At 39.2% G+C, this 23,942-nt stretch overlaps 1 protein-coding gene across 13 annotated transcripts in view; it reads right to left on the bottom strand.

The window, feature by feature from the left end:
- POU2F1 (POU class 2 homeobox 1) overlaps positions 1 to 23,942 on the bottom strand; it is a 122,413-nt gene that overhangs the window by 79,999 nt on the left and 18,472 nt on the right. The gene's annotated exons all lie outside the window — the stretch shown is intronic.

The following is a 23,942-nucleotide window of genomic DNA, read 5'->3' as shown; positions in this document are numbered from 1 at the left end:
CTAACCCTTCTGAAAAACCAATTCATCAGCTCAGCTCCCCAACCTGGCTGACTAGAGAGTCAGACAAGTGCAACGGAGCAAAGGCCACCAAGGGTGGGACTCGACAGAATCAATCTAGTTTGGTTTAAATCGGTTAAACCTCAGCCTCAGCATACATTCAGATTTTATAACCAATCCAATCCAATGACTGTCCACCACTGAAACACCAAGGCCTCATTTTCTTTCCTTTCCCCAGTCACAACAAGATGGTTCTGCCTCTTCTCTCACACCCACCCTGGCGCTCACCTGACTAGGAGAGACAATTTGACTTGGCAATCCAGAAGAAAATAAACCTTGATAAAAAGCTAACAGAAAATCATCCTTCTTTCACGCTGGATCAGCTATGAGTGGAAGCCAAAGACTGAAAACAGACACAAAGACTGAGGCTGAATCATGAAGCAGTGGGAAAGAAAGGGGGAATGGCCTGTCCTTCCAGCGACACGAAATTTAAGAAAAGGTTTATGTTACAATTTCAGCATGACAGTGAAGAGACAGGGTACAGCAATGTGATGGTACACTGTAACGTTAGCTTTCCTCTTAAAGCATTGGACTGTGACCACCCAGAAGTCTTACACTGCAAAACACACTTGCACTCTTACGTGTCCAAGCTTCCTTCAAATACAAGATAACGTGCAAAATCCAATGCATTAAACAATGTCAAGAAAAAGCCACAGAAGACGTTGCCACAGTACCAAGACACGTTTGTCAATGCTGACTCAAGACAGCTCATCTCTTAGAATTACTAGGTTCGGGTTTATTGATCAACAGCTGATAGATAAGCATGTTAAAAATTAGTTCATATACTGCTCTGGCTGCAAAACAACAGAACACTGAGTTTTATCAACTCCCTTTATCAGCAACAGAGAATGAAAAGACATCCATAAACTCTTCATTTTTTCCTAGGATGGTTCTAATACCTATCATGGTAGTGAAGAACAAGACAGAGCTCACCATACCTTAAACACATTTATTTTTGGTTGAACTAGAATCCAATGTGTGGAATATTCCAACAGAGGAATATTTCATTTTCAAAAAAAGCAAGCACAGCACTCCTCAACTTCAGAGTTTGCCTTAAGTTCTCAATCTATTTACATACTACCTACCTTCTCAGAACAAAACCTTCCAAGAAAATATGATTGATAAATACTATTCTCACATTTCGGTAAAAAACTGTTCAAATTTTTTTTCCCCTTGAAACAATGCAAGATAGAAATGTTACTAAAACACAGGCAGTGGCAACGTATTTCAATGGGCAATGAAACTAGCAAAGGTTCTTTTTGAAAGTATTTGTATCTTGCAGTTGTTGTATTTTGGGGTTTTTTTTAACTGGGTTATGATTAAAGCAGGAGTTTGCCCCTTTTGATATACCAGAGACTCTACCTACAAAAAAGCTGTTCTGCATGTCCTCATTTCCAGAAAATCTCAAAATCTGTGCCACCTCAGAATAAGAATCCGTGTAGCAGAGAAGCCATCTCTTCTTGGCAAGCATTTCTTTTGGCAATCATGTCTTCTGAATCAAATTCTATGCCCCTGCGCTCATTTTCACTCCTGCTCTACTCCCTCAGTTCTACCAGTATGATCATTTACACAGTCACCCGGGAACAGGATTTAAAGAATTAGTAGAGGTTAAAAGTAACTGTACAGTTGAGCATGCAAAAGACCTGTCTACCTTAAGGGCATATTATATATACATGCAGTCGATTATGGTTGAGTTTTGATTTACTGAACTTCTGCGATAAGTGTGTTTTATAAAGATTTCTTCTCTGCATTAGCTTTCCAATAATGAGTCTCATAGTCTTACTGAATTCTTTCCTTTCATGAGAATGGTAGCAGAATTTCTTCTCCTTGAACATTGAACAGCTACTGGGCCACGTATAAGAACCTAGTCTTCTTGAGATTACCATGCCTCTGACACATGTGACCAACTGGACAGCGTATGAAAAAAAAATTATAAGAGATGGGATAAACAGCCAGCATAAACAAATAATCTCAATGTTCTTTGGAAACCAGGCTTAAACATAGCCCTGCCCAAAAAAATCTTGCCAACTTATAAGACTTAATAAAGCTTATAGGCTTTTAGTACAAAATCTAAATTGGAGATTATAAACAGGTTAACAAACAACAAAAATATATTTGAAAGAAAGAAAATACGAGCTTTTGTCTTTACATTGTCTTTTTCCCTGCCACTTAGAAATTATGTAAAGACATATTTACCCTCCTCTTAAACATCTCCTGTTCTCTCCCATTTTATAGTATTCTGTGTGTTTCTTTCATAGCCTCTCACCCTCCACTTGAGGGACAGGCCATTCTCTCAAATCCACCTTATTAGCTTCACAAATGCATGGTACACCAAGGTCAAGGTATATGGGAAAAAATTCCTAGGGCTCAAAGCAGGTACAAAGAATGAAAATGCTTGAAATAAGGGCTGAAACAGTACATGCTCTAGGAGGGCATGCCTCAAAGAACCAGATTCACACAAAAGGGAAAAGAAAATGTTGCGCTCCAATTTAATCAAAAACCTCTGGACACAACAGCTGACTGTGCAGCCCTGGTGACCCAAAGAGTAATGTTGTTAGTTATATGGAAACAGCTGTTTTCAAGTTCCAGCTTCCACTCCTCCCTACTTCCTCACCTTGCCCATGAAGAGGAGGAAATTGCCCATGAAGAGGGAGACACAAGCAACATTTTTACAGATTCCTCCCCAAGAAATTCTCTAAAATGGAGTAAGAGAATTCCCTTCCTTTATTTGGAGCAACACACTTTTTTAAATAGCACATGCTGAAATGCAAAAAAAAGAGTTTTCATTTTAAAGCAGCACTGGCACTTGGAACTTCGCACATCAAACAATCTCAAAATACATCTGAAGAAACAATACTGGAAACTACAACACACTTTTCCACAAAATCTAGATTTCAGCACAGTTTACATAAATTTAGTGGGAGTGGAATAGGCAAAGGTGCCCCAGTAATGCTTTAAGTATCTGCTGCACAACAGTTCAGTTGTGTTCAATTTCCACTTGAAAAAATGCAGTTACCTGTGAAGGCAGACTACAATACACTACACTGTGTATTTTACACATCAGTAAACATTAAGAAATGTTTCTCTTATTTTAACAGCATTTTTGCCCATTTGTATACAGCATACTTTTAACTTGTGTCTTTAGTTGTGGCTTCCCTATAAACAAAAAGAGAGCATAAAAGTGATAGTACTTTTTTGTTTAATACCTAAATAGGTTCTGGCTACCTACAAGTCCTATTGACTTTACTCTGCCACTGAGTAGTAAAACTGTTCAGCAGCAGAAGCATCTCAGTAGCTCACTGTAGGCAAACCAATGTAATACACATTTGTATCTGGAAAATTGTTGGCCATTACATGACTCAGTTATTGTATTATGAAAAACTTCAGTTTTACAGGTATGAATGGCATAAATCACCAATCCAGCCCAGAAAACCTTAATTTCTTAAAAATTAAACAAAAAAAGTGAACATTTAAAGGTCTCCCCTCATCAGTACCAGAGTGTTTCAACAGAAAACAGTAACAGCTAATGCAGAATACAGCCACATATGCACATTTTCTCCACAAAACACAAGGCAACTGAGCTCCGCAGCCTTCACTAGATTAATTATTTCTCTACCCTTGTCCTGTGCAAACTCCAGCTTGCTTTGAACCAAAGACCTTTATGGTTCAAGTCCCAGGAGATGATGAGAAGGTGTTCTCAGTGGAGCAAACTTTTCCAGAGAAATCGCATTCTGATTTCAGAGAATTCATTTCTTTTGGCCTTTGGGGGAACACTGCAAGTCCCGTGTATTTGTTCAAGTCCTTACCTAGCAAGAGCAGAATCCCTTCTAGGCTCTGTCAGGGTCATGCCGATCTTGCAACGTCTGGCTGTGTACAGCCACATTGTTCACCTATTTTTAATTTTGTACATCAAGTAATTTTAACCCAATCTTTTAAAGAACACCGTTTGCCAGTCCCTTAAAACAGGAATTTAAGGGAAACCTTCAAGTAACACTGAGTCAATTATACAGAGTTAAAATAACACGTTGAACAACAAAGAAACAGTTGATTTCTATTAAACAAGAATATACAACTAGAAAGTTAAGGGGAGGTAAAGCTTAAAAGGCAGGAATGAAACGCTGTGTAGGCATGTGAACCACTTTTAACATTGACAGTAAAATTACAAAAGACATAAATAGGAAAGGCATCCCAAGTGGCACAAAAATAATTTTTATACATTTGAAATATGGCATCTTATTATTCTGGGAAAGGTAAAAAAAAAAAAAAAAGTAAAAACAAACAAAAAAAGCTGCAGAGGACAAGAAAGAAATTCATTTAAGAGCAACCCTTCCATTTTGAACAGCCACAAAACACTTCCAGCACCTACATCATAACTGCTCTCGTAATTAATTCAGCGGAGCAGTCAGAAACAGGCAATACTGCGACAGCCACTGTTCAGCAGTCTACACTTTGCTGTAAGGAAATTTTTCCTGAAGACAGATGCCACCCGGAGGAACAAAACCAGAAAAACAATCGGCTGCCTGACCAGAGGCAAGGCGAGGAGAGATTACAACTGCAAGTCTCTCTCTCCTCCCGAGACTCCCAGCCTGCGTTGGCAGAACAAACCTGCACAGCCCACAGCGGCAGCAATTTTCCGAAGGAAGACAAAGCAAGCTGCACTCTGGCTGTGAGACAAGCAAAAAAAAAAAGCAGACTGGCCTTTCAGAAAGGGCTGCAAGAAGAAAGCATACGTGTTTCTCCCAACAGCAAGCACAACCACGCACGCTACTTTTTAGTTGCCTAGGATCACACGAGCATTCCGTGTGCACTGGTAAGAGAGAAGACGGGGGGCAGGGGAGGGTTTGCTCACTAATTTTTTTCAAGTGGATTGTCAGCAGTGATTCTCTGTTTAGGAAACCTGTGTTCTCTCAGCCTTCTGGGGAAAAGACCTGTCTGGGCCATGCGGTAACTCCCATGGAGAGCTCAGCCTTTAGACTTAACAGCTGATAAGCAGCCACAAACCTGACGGCATCATTTCCTTTCTGCTTTCTTAAACTGTATGTTAATACGCATCGGCAAATGCAGACCTATCTGGAACAATAATTAGTTCCGTTAATTAAACTCTCCAAGTATGGACGTGGAAGATATCCACAAAACTTGAATGTGAAATTGCATGCTGCAGGGCTACTCTCTTCCAGTGTGGGTACCATGCCCAGAAACAGAATCCAGGATCAGAGTCCTCAATCCTAGACAGCGGATTTCATGCAGCAGCTCCAAAGTGCAAACTCATTTATACAACTCTCTAGCCCTCGCCAACACTACCAACAGCTACTTCCAACGCAGTATCACAATATATGCTCATACAAAGTAACTCCGTAAACAGTTACTCTGGAAGTAACTCAAAAAATAGCCGGGGAATGTTCTCCAAACGTAAACCATGGGGAACAGGTAAGTGTAGACAGCTCACATCTCCCTAGGTACAGCTTAGGGCTACTTTTTAAGAAGTGCTCCAGATCTAAAACCTTCCCCTGAGAACAAATCTTCCTGAATTCTGACACTACACACACATTCGAAAATCAATGAAACGGAATCTTGGTCCATAAAATGAAGTATGGGCAGTGACGTGCAGAATCGAACTCTACAACGAGGAGAGTTATAAAGCCGGTATGTTTATTGCGGCGCCAGGTACAAGGGGGATCGCTCCTCCTAACGTACACACCGTTTCACCAAGCAGTCCAATATGTATTATACAAAGTCATGCATATACATAAGGTTTCTGAAAATTCAGAATCTCCTCCCTCTGGCCCTCTTCAAGATGTACTTTTCACCTTCTTGGGCAGTTCCCTGAAGTTCTTGTTTTCTCTGCATATATTAGCAGTCTTCGTTATTTAGTTTTCTGTTATCTTAAAACATTTGCTAACTAACGATTAGTCCTTCCTTATTGTCCACTCTAAACATCTCAAGCTAATACATACCCACTGGGCTGGTTTTTACCTGGATCAGCATGATCCCCAGGCAAGGGTGGGGGCCTTTTGAGTAGGGAGTCGCTGATTTACTACTACCACAATTATTTTACCCTAGTTTGTTTTCTTTTAAAAGTTAGCACATCCTCATCAGAAGGCTCCTTATTTACATTCTTGTTGAGCTCATCTACACTGGTATTAACTGTCCCTTCTCCAAGTGCTAAGTGCTGAGCTCCTGCCCTTCCTTCTTTCTCGGGTGTTAATATTTCTGTTAGTTTTAGGTTTTCCACTGTATCAGCAGATAGATACATACAGAAGGAAGGATCCAATCTGACGGAGTTTAGAATATGGCAGTAGTTCCACACAATCTGGAAAGACTATTCTGTGACGGTAAGCAGAAAAAGGAAGCAAATCTTATCAGAATACAGGTTTCCTGGCTTTCTTTGCTATTGTTGTTTTTAGCAAGAAATTCCAATGGAAGGGTTAATATTCCTAGAAGATAAAAAACCTGATCTATCAAGAATGGAAAAAAAAAACCCCGAACTAAACCAAAACCCTCAACCTATAATGCTCACTGTTAATGAAGTTAATAAACTTTGGGCACAGGAGACCTGGTTTCAGACTTCCCCATTGCTAATACAGGCAAGTCATAAGAAAACCAGAAAAGATAATTAGACACGCATTTGACCCTGATGGTACTTTTAACAAGGCAGTTCCACGCAGGAGGGAAGCACCATATCTAAATATCTTTATAGACTTGCCCTTAGTGCCTCAGTTTATTATCTGCACAAATCATTCCTGCCTCACAGAATATTGTGAAGAAAGATCATAAGGCTCGCAGATACTGCAGCTGCAGTGACAATGATCTAAACCAGAGACATGTGGCTTGATTCCAGTCCCAGAACAGAGGGGATCAGCGAGAAATCGCCTGAACGCAAGCTAAGTCTTTAAAAATCTCTACATCCAGATGTGCAACACCAAAAAAGTGGAAGGGTGGTGAAACCAAATAGGTTGTAATGAGTAAGAAATAAGCCAGATTGTGTCAGGGAGAATTGGTAAGGAAAATAAATATCAACGATGAAGAAATATAGTTGGTGGAGGTTTTTTGGTATAGCATCGGGTTTTGTTTTGATATGGAGAAATAATGTGACATAGGGACAATGGACATCGATTGTGATTGTATATGTCTGCTCAAGGAATGTGGGTATGGTGACTGGTCATGGGTGCGGTGTCTGGTCACAGCCACACAGCTCTGAGGAGACACCTACCCTTCTCCCTCTAACAAAGGGGCTATTTATAAAAAGGATGAGAAAAGGATGAGAGACATTCCAACGTTATCTAGAGGAAGGGAGTGCTAAGTCTCCTTGCTGGAGAAGATCAGATGGTCACAAGGACATGAATGATCTACAAACCTGCAAGACCATCACATTCCAAGCAAAGGACTGATAAGCTAATTAACATATGAAGCGAGAGTAAGCGGGTTTAGGCAACGAGTATGTATAGGTGTTAATTGAATATTCATTTGTTTTATTGTATAAATGTGAGCTGGTTCGTCCCTTCGGGCATGCATGCTTGTGGAGGAGCGATCCTCTGTGCATGATCCTCTGTGCATCTGCGTGCAATAAGCATACCTACTTTATAACTTTCGAGTTATAGAGTTTAATTTCATACGTCAGTTTCTGTTGTTGTTTAAGGTTTTTTTGTTGTTGTTGTTTTGGTTTGTGATTAGGCTGGGGTGTTTTTTTTCTGGAAGAAACAACTATATGTTTCACTTCAAAACCAAGTATGCAATCTTGAGAATAGCTCCCTGGCTTTGACACTGGTAATCTGAATTGGGACAGCTGATTATGTATTGCTGTAATTTCTAGAGTCCACTCAGACCTGAAAAACGCAAGCAAGTACTGTTGAGATCAGACAGTCAAGTGACTAGAGAGAAAAGACTCCAAACTGACAAGATTAAATCAAGACTAATTTTATTAATTCCGTACAAAAGCCCCACAACTGGTTGCCACTATCTCAAACTATCAGGGCAGGGCAGGGGGGATGAAAAGAAGGAATGAATGCTGTAATGAAACAGCTTGACCAAGGTCACAGGGAAGGGGGGGGGGGGGGGGGGGGGGGGGGAGAGAAAAGGAAGAGAAAAGAAAAAAAGAAAAAAAAAAAGCCAGACACATTCCCCCACCCTCCCAAAAACCCCCAAACACAACAGAGATGGGGACAGAAGCCAACAGTCCCATGACCAGTCAAGGTGGTGAACCTGTCCTCATCTTCCTGATGACTCCAGAAACAGAAACACACGGGAAAACAAAGATTCTTTTGTTCTAATCCAGGGGATGGTATGCAGAGAAAAAAAGCCAAGTCTCCAGCACCACAAGTTACAGTGTATCAATAACCAGTGTTAAATGGCTGTGTGCTTATAGCTGTACAAAGTAATTCAGACTAGCTTTGTCCTTAATAAAAACAGATTACAGTAAAAAAGGTGTTGACTGTTCTTATATGTAGACACTGTGTGCCCTTCAAATAAGTAGCTAACATAAGGTAATTTTTTTGTATGTGAAGTCCTGTCTTGTCTTTTATAATGCCCCGTCAGGACAGACCACACTGTCATGGCAAAACAGACAGGTAGTCATCTCCCAAACCACTGCAGCCACTAAAGAGGATTCTTTACTGAATGTGGTTGAATGGATTTTGCTCCATCAATTTCTAATCAATTTAACGTTTTGTTTGCCCTTAGAAAGCAAAACATCAAGCCTCAGTACACAAAACCTCCTCTTCACAAGACTGATGAAGAGATTAACATACAGCAGGATGGTAATAAACTTTGAAAGTTTTACTCAGCATTCAAAATCCAGCATGCAACACAACCTTTTTGCAAAAGTTTCTGTTCTATGCTGCTGCCTGACAAAATGCTAAATACAAGAAACAGGGAAGTTAAACATAAAAATAATAATCTCTGTGCTATAACCTAAAGCAAGCTAATGAAAAAGAGCCCATTGCAGTGGCAGAGAACTCAGAATGCTAGACAATTCAAAGACACAATTCCAAGCGCACGGAGTCTTGCTTATTGCTGTCTGCAAACCAAAGAATAAAAAAAGTAAAATTTACCGAGTTAAAGCAAATACAATTTTTTACATTTTGTTGATGAGGATGAGAGTAGTTATAAAGCATTAAAGCTCTGCTAGGAATATAATAAGAAATATTAGCCCTTTGGGAAGGAGCAGATGATGTAATGGACCGCTTATCCTGGACTGACCCCATGAGAATCTCAATGACTAGAACAACCAACCTAACATTTCCGAGCTCTGATAAGCAAGCCTTCCCTGAATGACTAAGGGTTCAGAATGAAGACATACCTGAGAAATTTCTGGCAGCACCAGTGCAAAAGAAATAAGTTCCATTTTCACACTACAGGAGAAAGCTTGAAGTCTAGAAAACCCTTTTAATCTAAGTATCAAATATTCAGTCTGTAGGGCTCAGTCGCATATCATGGCTTGGCACTTACACTAAGGAGCATTCAGAGTATCACACAGGAATGCTGAGATCTTGAAAATGTAGCTGCAAAGTGACAATCTTGACAAGAGCTGTGCTCAAATCAAAAAAACTCGAAAACCAAAAACCTCTTTTAAAAGAAGTCTCTTCCAGGGAGTCACAGGAGTGTAGCTCAAAAGACTGGCATGGAGGTTGGAGAGGGATTTGGTCCTGTGCCAGCACAGCCACCTGCTGACAGCACCCCGTGACCCCACCGCTGGCTCGGGAACAGGCGCTGCCATTTGAACAGTCGGATCCTTCCCCTCCTCCGTCTCCACATTTCTCTATCAACTTGAGGGACTGCTGTCCCGAGGAGGGTGAAATCATCTCGCTGTTCTAACTGAACAGCATTAGTCTTTTCTTGTTGGGTAAGTCTCAGAGGTGAATGGTAACAGAGCTGGCAGAAGCACACGCCTGGCAGCAGGAAGCATAGGATCTCTCATACACTGCAGCTGTTGGAGCGTAGTGTTAAGATTCATAAAGCCATCTAAATTTTTATCTGGAAACCTGCAGTTCCACAACCCTTTGCAAGAGCAGATCTAGGTGTATTTTCAGCTGGTTTAAAGATTGGGATCTCTGCACATCTCATTCAGTGCTTTTTGAGGCGATGGCATGGATCTCAACTGAAGTCTGTTTTCGCAAGTGCCAACATTGTGGTGCAAAATCATTCTGAAGACGTCACCACTTCTGAAAAACATTTGGCTTATTTCAAGGGTAGCAATGTAAGTGTTTGCCATTGTGGGCCTCTGGCTCAAGGTGCTTTTGCTGAAAATTTGCAGTTCCTATGCAAGCAAGCCATACAAAAACTAAGCCTCTTGCTAATATAATCTTTCATTACTAATTTCAGGAAGCCTTCAATGGAAGCCACCAAGTCTTCACTTCTACTGTGTCACTGGTCTTTACACAGAACTTACCAAAGAAAACAATATTCAGGTCTGGTTCGTGCAGATAAAAGATTGAAAATCCAGTGGTCTATTCTGGGTGTACACTATGTATTCTTAAAGAACAAAGACAAAGAAGAATACAATCTGATAGACTTTACAAACACAAGTTCTCTACCCTATGTTCCTGGGAAAATCATTCTTCCTATTAGTGTTGGAAGGAATACTCAGAAGCTGCCACTCACTGTTTATTGTGTTGGTAAAATGTATTTATATTTAAGTTCCTTTTCATCTTTATAGAAATTCCAAGTAGCATTAATATCATATTATTAAACTGCATGATACAGCTCCACCTACCTCAGAAATTATTCCCCTTACTCTGTGCAACACAGAGCCTTTTAGTCCAGTGGTTCACAGACTTGTCAGCGGTGGTAAGTGCATTACACTCGGTGCACACCACAATTCCCAACAAGAGCATCTCTCTGCTAGAGATCAGTAGTTAACACTCATCAACAGTTGCTGTAGCTGAACTGTGGATGTGACAGCTGCATCTCCTCACCCACTGTTCTCCTTCCAGCAGCTGCTGCGACCATCCTGGCACAGCCAAGACCCACGTTTGCTGCTCGGGCCCAGGGTAAAGATCTGCTCCCAGTGTCAGCCACGGATCACTCTGATCAGTGAACAAAACTGTCCCCACAGGCAGATGGGGAGGGAGGGCTTGGCTCCGATTTGTGAGGCTGGGGAAGATGACTACAGGTACAGCTCCATGATGGAGTAAGAGGACATAGGTTAAGTGACAACAGGAGAGGCTACATGACAAATGGTGCACGGGGAGGGGGAAGACAGAACAACGGTTCATCTTCCATACTCAGGCAGCTGTAGCTACTGCCATTAATCACAACATCCACATCTACCACAAGTATATGTACCACTGCTACCTACAGAGCATTGTACCACAACACCTGAAGTCAGAGATTCCATTTTAGACAATCCATTCTTGCACAAAATACAGATCAAAATAAGCCAATTATACACTGAAAGTTCATTAAATGCCAGCATCACCTACCCACATACACAGCAGGAAGCCAAGTAGGCCAATTACAAGTGGATGGGGAAGTGAGTTTAATACCTTTGCAGGGAAGTGGGTGTGTAAAACCTTGCATATACACAAACTGAATAAAAATGTGATTACAATCAATAAAATTTATTGTAAAAATTTCTTATGCAACGTGATCAACGGGGAGCAGAGGGGTAGAGAGATGGTCATCAAATTTGCCATGAAAAGTCAGATTTCAGGGTGGATTTTCCTTGCATTGTAATCCACAAGAAAGACTGGTGAGTCATTGTTATTTCTTTAAGTAGCCTTGTTGACATTTTCTCTGGAATTACTATGCTCATAACAGTATATGCTTTTATGATCATATACTCCAGGAGGTGAGGTGGTAGCATTAAGCAGTGCCAAAAAATAAAAATAGTGGGGGACATTTTGTTAATCTTTACATACTTAACTGTGTTACACATGCTAATAAAAATACTTCACATCAGTGAAAATGCAGAACTAGAATACGAAAGCAACCACAAATACCAAACCAAATAGAAATCCTTGAAAATCATTTATTTGGAAATGAGTATAAGCTGGGAGAACATAAATTCCAAATTCCAAGAAATAATTGTATGCTTTACAAATTACCAGACAACTTAGGCATGAATTATGCTATTCCAGATCAATTACTTTCACTGTTCAAGAAAACTACGCCATAAAAATCAACTCCCCCAAAAAATGTCTTTTACAATATTAGCAAATTTTCTCATTTAATTACTAAAAAGTTTAGGTGCAATTTTAGGTTTAAGATATGGTGTTTTACCATGGTTTCAGGGTTTTTATATGCATGCATACATTTCAGTGCTATTTTTATGCTTCTCTTCAGTAAGAAGGGCCTGATTGATTTCTTTTTAAAAGATGCACACTAGAAAGTCCATATTTTAAATCTGTCTTGGTCTGAACCTCAGTAGCTGGTACTTTTCACCCAAACTCTGGAACAGAGAGTTCTCCAAAACAAAGAGAAATAAATAATCAAGAAGGCTTAAAGAAAAGATTTCTATAGCTTTAAAGTCTTGTGGCATACACTTCCTCATAACTCTTGATTTAGATCTATTTCCTAGCTTGTTTTCTGAAACAAACAGGAAGAAATTATGAACTTCCCCGAGATGTGTAGCTGGGGCACAGAGGCAACATGTTGAGAAGAAAACATCTGTATTTCCTTCCCATTCTCTTCCACCTGAAATAAATTCTTTGGCTGCAGTTTGTCTTCTTTTCTGGAAGCATTTACACAGTATCTAATGCTATCCACCACCATGACTACCCCTGGGGCTTTTATGAGGGTGGGAACAATCAGTATAAGAATTACTAGGGACATCAAAGAGACAAAACATTTATTGAAGAGGGAAGAGGAAGCGAGAGTGTGAGGTAACGAGGGTCCTACTGTATTTACCTTATGTGCCAAGCATGTGGACAGCAATAAAAACCATGTAGGGAGCAATTTTGGTCAGAGAAAGAACACGGCAGCCTAATGGGAGGCCTTTGTTCTTCAAAAAGGGTCTCCTTTTCCCCTTTTGTGCTTCACTTAATTCATGGCATCTGAGCTGCTCTTGAACTTGACAGACAGAGAGAAGGAGGGGGGAGAGATGGAGAAAGGGGGAGACAGAGACACAAAGAAAGAAAAAAGAAAAAAGGACTTCAAAGAGTTTTCCTTTGAAAATTCAGTTGTGCTGTATGCATTGCTGAAGGTTTTAGATTCAAAAAAAGGGCAGAAAACATTTCATATAATTTCATCATGGGGATAAATTGTCCAATGCTCTTATTAAGAAAGCCAGAAGAAAGGAACAGAACACAAATTTTTTAAAAATAAATCTCTCTGAGCTACAGAATATAAATAAAATAGAATTACTCCCCTGGGTGCTTTTTATTTATTTTCATGTTAAATCTTATTCTCAATAGATCCCAATACATTTATCAAAATCTTATCAAAAACACCTGGTTTCCAGCAGTCACCTGAAAGGCATACATCTTCTATACAGCCCCATCAGAATTCCCAGCACAGCGATTCCTGCTTGGACCGCCGCACAAGAGCATCGGAACAGCCAGTGCCATCTGAGGGGCGAGCTCACAGATGAATACCGACCACATCCCTCCAGTGCAATGCAAGGCTGCTCTATGCAAACGGTTCAAAAAAATCACAATTTTCTGAAAAATTCTTTAACGCTACTTACAACAAGAATCAACACATTAATTCTTTAAAAGACAAAGTGGCTTGAACTTGGTTATCTAAAGAAAAAAACGCTAGGGTGTATCTGAGACAGGCTTCCAAGTTCAGTCCCCTCCTCTCTGAATTGCTTGAGCATGCTCCGATAGCTCGCTAACAGCAGTTAATATTAGTTCTTGTAATATATTCGGCTTTTCACCCTCTTTAAATATCCATGCCATAGGCGATATTTATATGAAATAATTCATAACTGCAGGCCACACTTTTCTCAAGCATCTTTTTTCCTCTGCTAGACCACCTCCTCCCCTCAATACTGTGCATCGACTATTCACATATAATTTATATATTCCTTTGTGGATTTTTATCTATGATGTATATACTGAAAATGTTTGTCAACACTATTCATAATAGAACATGAAACTGCAAAATGTAGAGAGATTTATGTGTTCATATCACACTAAATTATTAATAATTGGTTTAAGTTGATTCAGTAAGATTTTTAATACATAAGGATCTAAAGCTGTCCCTTATCAACAATTAACCCGTCTGTCCTGATTTACATATTCCCACAACATAAGCTTCTGCCTCTAGCACACTACTTCCAGAGTACAGAATATAACTGTAAATCCATGATGTAACTTTCCTACTTGATAATGCTCTTTTACTTTACTATTCTAATTTGAGAACAATCTTTTCTTTATCTGAACAAAAAAGGTACCAAAAAATCAAAATTTTTAAATTAATTCCTTAACCCAAATTTCCTGCTTTTTCAAATAGGACTATAAAGTACGTCCATTTTTAAGGATATATACTTTATTAAGCCTGCACAAGGTGAATTTAAAAGTCCAAATACACAACTAGGTTATGCAAATTATACAAAAACACTGGCTTATAAACTGAGAAGCAAATAAGTTTTCAGCAGATTGCCAGTGCAGCCACTGACACAGCAATTAGTTGTTAATAGAGTTGTTACTATCCTTCATAAAGAGGTTTGTCTCACATTGGCAGCATATTTATAAACTATTACACTACCTTTAAGGTAACTTGGGAAACACCATGAAATATAATTAGTAGAAATGTTGGGGTTTTTTCCACAACCTTATTTTCTATTATTAAGAGCTGTGTTTTCAGAAGTAATTGTGTTTTTTAAAAAAAATTGAAGGAATTCCACTAGAGAATTACAGAACCTGTACCTATTACGTCAACTTTACAAGCCACACTGAATGAATTTCAGATTATAGATACTGAGTAGAAGCAAAAACTATGGAAGTAAAGCCCTTACAGAGGAAGTTAAGTAACTGAAGATAAAAATTCAATCTGTTTTGTGCACCAGAAGTGTCTTTGAGTATTAATTAAATTTATAAAACACTTTGAATAGTGACAGTGTTACAGCCATATAAAGCAGACAGCACTGGAATACTTCTGAGGTATTAATTATAGAAATGTAAAATACTTGAGATCACTACTAACGTAGCTTTGGGTAGAAGAGTTGAATCCAAAGATGCTGCTGCCTTCTCTTGGGACTTGTTTGCCCCCACACCACACCTGTTTATTTGCAAGAGGAAGTTTACCTTTGCCACCCAAAAGTCTCACACATACCTGAGGAGAACTGCAGTCACAAGTATCTGGCGATGCTGGACTGCATTTAAGCTCCTACAGATGGCAAATCAAATACATTAATGACTACAGAGGCTTCTGGCCGTTTCCAGAAATTCTCATCAATTTAAGAAAACACACACAAACAAAAATTACTTTTATTCTGCCAAAACCCAGAGTTCTGACCATCTTAAACATGCCATTCTGTGAACTGGCTCATCCGCTAAGTTTTCATATATTATATTTAACCAAAGTTTTTCTTATGTTTGGGACATTTCTAAGGCTGAGTTTATTTAGGTTAACTCTTCAAAGCCTATACACGAGTCCATCTTACAGTCACCTTCTTCTCGGAACATTCCTAGGATCCCTCTCCTCCTCTGGCTCAATTTCATGGAACTTTCAGAAAAAATTCTAAATACACCTACCTTCCTGTCAAATTGGTCAAAATCAATCAACAGATTAGAAAGTTAATCAGGAAACTGGAAACAAAGGCACTCCACTACTTCAGACGCAAAGTTAAAAATTAACTCTCTCCTGAAAAAAAATTCAGTTTGTATAAAACCTTTCTTCTGGCTTAAGCCAAATAGTTCCAACAACCAATTTCTGATAATTCTCAGCCAAAAGTAAGATGGAAAAACTAGTTTTACAGAGCAGAAAATTTCAAGTATATGGACAGAAAATACCAAATACTAGACAACCAATACCTATCATGATGGTATTGACTGATGTAAGAGTCAAACCACTCCTCCGGTAGACTGGTCCTAAATCATTTTATCACATGCACACTGAAGAAAAACGTGTCACCCACAGCTTCTGAAGAAAAGACTTCTAGAGTGCAGATATCACTTAATATTTGGGGCAACAAGCAGAGTATAGTCATATACCACACTTGAAGCAGTCATTGAGAAATAGCTTATAAAGCAACCCAAATAAAATATACTGCATTAATCCAGCATACAGATCACAAAAGAGAAGTCATTCATCATGACACTGACTGGAGGCAGCAGCTGTATTATTTTAAAGTTAAAAAGAAATCTCATTTGTTTATTTTGTTAGCGCAGCTTCCAGGCATATGCTCACTTAGCTTTCAGATGGGGAATATGTATATTGTATAAATAGCTTTCATACAGTCTTCCTTCTCCTGTGATGCGCACAGCAATCAACTGTCCACTTAGAGGCTTTCTATTCTAGAAGTCACTATGTAGATTATGTATTTCATTTTAAACTACTTACTTCCCTTAATTGTGCATGTCCACTGGGAATATTTCAGAGAATGTCTGCAGAAATGTTGCCACGCTACCAAAAACAGGTAATTGCTCTGATTTTTTTTTATTTTACTTTAAGATACATCAGATTTCAAACCTACACTAGACCGTAAGTAGTAAAAAATAGCAATAATCATCCTCCCTCCACGTTCTCATCCTCTTTTCTAATATTCTTTCCTAATCAAACCACAGCCCCAAAAAGATGAATGAGCATGAACTCTAGGCTTCCTTCCTGCTGGTGTCTGTAGAAAAAGCAAAATTACAAAATCAAACCAGAACTGGAAGCAATCAGGCAAAACATTTCTTCATTCCAAAGACACTTCACTAATACCAGATTGCTTCTTTAGAGAGAACCTCAAGCAGACCAGGAACAGCACCATGCTAAGCTGAAGTAAATATGGGTTATTACACAAAGTTCTTGACTTCCACCCTCTCCTGATGTCTGTACACTTGACCTTACCACTGCGCTTGCCTAGCAAGTGGCAGCAAGAATCAATCTAACAGAAGCCTGGTGGTGGGTGGGTGTCAGCAAAAATAAAAGGAATACTGGATGGGCATGGAAACATGAGATCCCCCGCCTGCTCAGCAGCGACCCACACTTGTGTCAGTTTAAAAAAAAAAAAAAAAAAAAAAAGCACCACAGAGCTGGCCATCATACTGGTGGCACTGCATCCCAAAACAGATTAAGCTGGGCTGTGAGTTAGCTGCATAAGGATGAAGTGAAGGGACAAGATTTCCCCAAGAGCAAATGGTCCCACTGCTTCCCCTAGTTGATACAGAAGAAAATCAACCCTGAAAAGAGGGACATATTCCCACTCAATCAGCAAATTAAACCAGCTACATTATAATTGTTCAGTTACAAAACAAAACACTTGGGGAGCGATGGTATGAAAACTAATAGCCAAAGGCAAGGAGATCCCCTTCAGCAGGGGCCAAATATCAGATAAACTGTAACATGAAACTGCACTAGAGGTAACATTTCTGCAGGATTTAAGAGCCATCATATAGATAAAACTCATTGAAAAAAAAAAAAAAACTACACAAAACAAAACACCATCAAAAGAAAAAAAAATGACACCTTCATCAAACCCCAAAGTACAAATCCCTCAACTTAGTTGGGACACAACCCTGTAACACGACAAGTTCTATCACTGTTTACTTTCAGTACCCCTAAATATTTATATACATGCCTGTGTCAAACTGAGTTTACCTGATAGATGTCATATCTGCATGTCTTTTCCACCCACTCTCACTACATTTTTATAAAACAGATTCTTCCACGGAGGCATATTTGAGGGATACAATCTGCCCTTCTTTGCAGTGGAACAAAAACACACTTACACTTGCTCTACCTGCTTCCATTTTCTGGGCACTTTGTTAATTAGCAAGCCCTGAATGATCATGGGATTCTGCAGCGATATTAAGTCAGTTATTTCTTCTTGCAGGATTTGTCAGTTCCAAAGTCAATGTAAAAACCACTGTGTTTGAACAAGTGGCCAATAGCTATTCCCATCTTTGCAACTTTTCCCATAAGGTAAGAATGTTTCTTAAAGAAGGAAATGCTGCCTAGGCAGCTCAGCTTCTCTTACGTGCATATTCTTATCCAGAGACAGACTTGCTACTGATGCTAAGGAAGCACAAGAACGCTGGGCAGCTGCTGTGTGAGCTCTCCCTAAGCCAACAGTGCCACCCATCTCCAGCACTGTGACGGTAAGCCCTCCTGGTTTTGGCCTCCCTATCCTCCTCCCTCAGCAGCTGCTGCTGTTGGAAAAAGAGAAGCTATTGTTTGAGTGAGATGGACACACTGCCGCTTACACAGAGATCGGATTAGATAGCGCTTCTGTCCCCCAAATCAGGTACGGTGTAGTCCACATAGAGCACAAGCTATCAAGTAGCCTCAAACTCTGCTGAGGAGTTTACATAAACTTCCCAAATCTGATAAGGCAGAAAACCAAGGAACCACATCCTTATCTCACACAGTCAAATAAAGCTTATGAAAACGGTAGCCTTGAGACCTACAGCTTCAGCGTAATTCAAAAGCTTCAGTTAAATGGCACTATAAAAACTATACATTGTTTGACCACATCTTGATAACACCACATTCTATTTTTTGCACCAGAAGAACACTATCTCCCTGATACCTCCTTTAAAATTACTCTACCAGAAGAGTCTACCTCTTGTCTTGGCATGACACAACTTCCATGGCAACTAACAACACCCTTCATGCTTATTTTAGAGAAGCCAGGTGATTTATAAAGGAAATTAGAGTAGAAGGAACAACTTCCCTCATGACAAGGCTTTTTGCACCATGCACTAATGGGTGTTTAAACAAAGACTGACTCATTTCCTCTCGATTTATTCAACCTTGTTTTACTATACTGAAATGGCAATAGCAGACATTTAACATCACCTTTATTTTAGCAGCAGCTGATGAAGGTATCGCAGATACATGATGATTGCTTCACAAAAGCAGCAACTCCTACCAGGCAGTTTACAAATGCCACCTAGGAAAAGTGTTCCTCAAGTACTTCTGCCAAGTGCTTACCTTTCGCAATTCACTGTTAGTGACTCTTCACTTAGCTATCCCCATGTATTAGTAACTGATTTGGGTTAATAACGAAGGATGCTTTTAAGAGCATTTACTATTAATTCAGTCAGAAAAGCATGCTGCTACAATAGCTTTTCTATCCGTAGGGCATTTCTTTTTCAGGAATCTGACATAACAGAGCCAAAGCTTTCTTGATAGCCATACTCTTCTATTCTTATTTTTGATAATTCAAAACAAAAGATTCCTGTCATCAGTGCTCGATTACTACATCTGTGAACTTTAAGTGTCAGTGAGCTCCAAAATATCCAAAAGAACTATCCAAAGCTAACTGAATAGCACAATGCAGATATCTGACAGCAATGGGAAGACCAAAGCATCAACAAACAGTGTAATAAAAGCCAAATCCTGCAAAGGGTTATTGTAGCTTGAATAAGACTGTGAAAACTACAAATCGAATATTGAATAATATAAAGCAGACTGGGGATTCAGATGAAAAAAATCTGAATTAAAAATTAAATTTAAGACACTTGCTATTTCTTGGGCAGGAAAAGTAAAAGGACATACCTTTGTGTACTGAGCCATATCCTGTCAGAAGCATCTTTTATCAGGGGACAGTAGTAGGGATTACTTACTCAAGCAATACTCAACTGAAATATTAGGGGAAGAAAGACAAAAATTATCTATGACTGAACATTCATTCAGTATATTTTATCTAATGATGTCAGGTTTTGTTTGTCTTTTTGTTTGTACTTGAAAGAAGTGAAAGCAAATAAAAACCTTACAACTTGAGAAACTGAGGAACATGTAAGCTAGGATGCTTAAAATGCCATTTGGAGGCAGTATAAACCAGTGAAAAACCTCTGAAGTCCTAACCTCAGTTCTCTGAATTTACTCATTAACATATTTAAAAGCAGCATACTATTATTTGACTTTGTAATAAACCCTTAGTTTTAACGATTTTTTTAAATTTCATTTCATGTTTTCCTTTGCTGTGGAACCTAGCATCTCAAAGTTTCCCTTGCTCTGTCAAAACACAAGTTTGTTGCCAAAACAACAGGGCAAACCACTTCTTTTAATACACATTCTGTATCTTATTTCTTTGCTCCTCAGTTAACAACATGGTATTTATCCCACTGAACTGGTTTTCTTATTTCTTATCTCACAATATCCAAAACCTTAAACAGTGAGCATGTTATGTATATGAATACCTTTAGCTGAATATGTGCAAAGTAAACGCATGCAACCTTTCCTTGATGTAGGAAGAGTAAAGTCTATGAAATACCTTTAGCTGAATATGCGCAACCTAAATGCATGCAGCCTTAATGTAGGGAAGAAACAGCAGCACCTCAGGGCAGAATTTTGTTCAACTGAAAAGGGCAAAAATCTGCTAATATTTAGGAAACTACCCCCTCAAGGAATTGCAGTTGAGACAAAAGAATCCCCAACCAACAATAAAATTAAAATTTGGTGATGGTGGCTAGATGCCAAGAATTGCAATGCTCCTGCAATAGACAGTGCCTCTCTGTTGCTGGCTCCAAGATCAAAGCTCAAAGACCTGGAAGCATCCGACTTGGAAAGCAGAAAGACAATGCTAAGACCTTGGCTTTATTATGCCCCTTTGAAAGACTGAATTTTTCTGCTTTCAGCAAATTTCCACAAGCACACCAAACTTCTGGTTTGGAAAAGATAACATCCAGCCTCTTTTCATGGCGTAGGGCTGCTGTACAGTGCTACAAAGGAATCTTTAACCATCCCTATTCATCCCAGTTCCAGCTTTTATTCTTTCATTCATACAAACCTTCAAGTTTCACCAGAATCCTGATGATCGAACATGCTGTTCCCCAAGACCTACATGCAAAAGTAAGTTTTAAACTGTGAATTAATTACAATAGCATTTCTAGACACTCTGTTACTGTTGCAGTATCATTAATTTGAGATACTACAGCTAAAAACACATCCTCCTTTCAGGTGAAGAGCAACTGTGTACTTAATATTGTTACTGGATTAGATGTGTTTGTTTCATAGTGCTGACGGAAGCCAAAGCTGTCCAAGTTTTATAATGGCATTCCCCATTCTGAAATGAAACAAAGCAACCGGAACTATGGCTACTTCATAAAAGGACAATTCTTTACCTTGTGATATAATTTCCCCTCAGTTGCTGTTAAACAGCACACTAAAGATATTTGTTGGATAAGGGCAAGCAGTCTTTCCACAGAACAGCTGACACTCCATCAAATCGAAGAAGAGTCCAGAAGGAGTACTCATTTCTTCTCCTTTGCACACGAGGATTATTGATTATGGTAGCCTTGAGACGGAACAGTAGGGTTCTCGTCAAGAAAGTTAGGAAGTGCAATGCCATTTCTCAATATTTGTCCATTCAGTTTTACCTTGAATTAAAGCATGTCATACTGATAAAACTCCTCTAACAAGCAGAGTGCATTCTTGCTGTATTAGTTTCACATTCGAGACTTCAGAAAGGTAAAGAGTACCTTTCAACTACTGCTCAATTGAAAGGTGATCTAACTGCCATCATCTGAAAACCCAGGGAAGGGGCATTTTGAAATTACTGTTTTAAATACCAGCATGCCCTATTTTGCAGCAAAGGCATACAGAAATCTGTTTCTACTGCAAATGTTAAGTTCTGGCACTCAAACGTGGCTTTGCACTGTGCTGCCAGTTTAAAATCCCAACTTGTAATGCATTTACAGACTCTCTATTCCTACAGAGACATTCTAAGGGCAAAAAGCTTCCTTGCTAGAACACTATAAATACAAAATAGGCTTTTATTACTGTAAACTTGGACTACCTTTTCAAGTCAAACAGTCATAAGAGTTTGTATGCCAAACATTTGTTTCTGCTCCCTGGAAGCAGTCTGGCTAGCACAGTTCTTTCCCATGCTTAAGTCTCTGTAACAGTACCATCTATCCTTACCTGACCAGCCTGTGTCTGGAGAGCTTTTGTGTGTCTAGAAGCGACACCAGGTATTATGCAGCTTCCTGTCCCAATTCCCATTTCAAAACACTTTTTCCTCAGTTATAAGTATAACACACATCAATACTGCTGCTCAAAGTCATCAAAAATACTATTTTTAGGAAAAGAAACTATATACACAAAGGCCACCATCTGCCTTAACCACCCAATGACTCACTACATAAAAATCAGAGTTGCCTAGCAGAAGCACTATATCCCAGTGTTGCCCAAGTGGACCCCATTAAAGCCAACACAATCCAGTCACTCCAAATGGAATACAAAGCATTCTGTAGCTGGAGGCAAGCTCTCCCGGTACTTTTTAGACAAAACAAGGTATTTCAGGCTAAGAATTTTATCCAAGTATTCTGATCTAGTCACTCTCTTCCAAGATCACAGGTGGAAGAGCTGATGCTCTTACGACCAATACACAAAGTCAGGAGCCAATCACTTCAGATGCAAAATTTTTCATCTATCAACCTGCAAGCCTGGATGGTTAAGGACTTTCCTCAAACCCATGAGACAAATGAGAAGAGGGGGTGGAATTTTACTGACACTCCTGGTAGGAACATTTTCACAGAAAAAAAGGAGCCCACAAAATACTCAAATCATTATTTAAATGTGACCAAACCCACCTCCCACCCCCTCCACTGGCAAAAGAAAACAGTAATTGAAGCCTAGCAATACATCTCTCACTCCAGCTTTTTATTCACCGGGTGGGCTGGAATGCCCTTGTGCAGGCACTACTCCGTCCTAAGCACCCTGCAAACACTTGGCATGGCTTTATTTTTGTTTTCATTTTACTTGGGCTTCAGGGTGGGAAAAAAAAAAAGAAAAAAAAAAAGAAAAAATAATCTTTCTAGAAAGATCATTAAAATTAATTAATCAAAAATAAAGTGAGATGGGGGGGGACACCTGAAAATAATCAGAAATTGTGTTGACCAAACTAAGTTTGCATCACAGACTACAAACAAACCTCAGAGGAAAGTCATCAGAAGAGGAATGACATTTTTATGATATTTTATGATAAAGATGAGGGGTGAACATAAGAGAAAAATGAGAGGAAAACTGTGTAAGGTTTCACTCATACAAGCCAAAAAAAAAAAAATCCAACTCTATTCTTTCCCTTCTGAAAGGCCAGAAAGAATAAAATACTCCAGCTGTTAATTTTAAGATGGCTTTGCTTTCTTTTTTCTTTTTGGAACTTGAAAAGTGATTTCAAACCAGTTCTTACCGTTTCCTCCCCTCATTAGAAAATTCTGATCACACAACTAAAAGCACTGACACCTGGATGAACTGAACTGCTTGCCAGTGTTACAGCAGGAAGAAAAGAGGAGGAGAATTCATCAATTGCACTACTGAATATGAGTTCATTTATACAGAAAAAATGCACATCTTATTGAATGAAAGCAATATGAAAGGAAAATGCCTCTGCAGCAGCACATCATACTAGTATTTAAACAGTCAAGTGTTCAGGGTATCTTTTTTAAACCTAAAAAGGAAATAAATCCAATACAGCTTCTCAAGCACAGGTTCTGGAACAGAAAATATCTGTAACATTCCATGTTCTTCCTAACAAATCTGTATGTCTTCCCCCTGTTGTAGACACTGAACAAATTAAAATACAAACCCACCAACTGAGCTCAACCAGTTGAGTTATATAGTGTCCAGATTTTTAATTTCATTCTGGATCAAAGAACTATTACAACGTATGTGCATTTAGTAAAGCATGATGGTAAAAGGAGTTCCTTTATCTCAAAAGAGATCTGTCACATGCACAATGCTCTACATGCTCTCAGAACTGAAATCATCCCTAGAAATCACATATGGAACCTTGTGATCCTCTCAAAACTTAATAAATGCTGTTATCTCTGCCATAAGGGCTGTGGACAACT

The sequence above is a fragment of the Falco punctatus genome, assembly GCF_963210335.1.
Source record: "Falco punctatus genome assembly, chromosome: 2".
Classification (NCBI taxonomy): Eukaryota; Metazoa; Chordata; class Aves; order Falconiformes; family Falconidae; genus Falco; species Falco punctatus.
The sequence above is the reverse complement of the archived record's forward strand: the minus strand, read 5'-3'. Positions and strand labels throughout refer to the sequence as shown.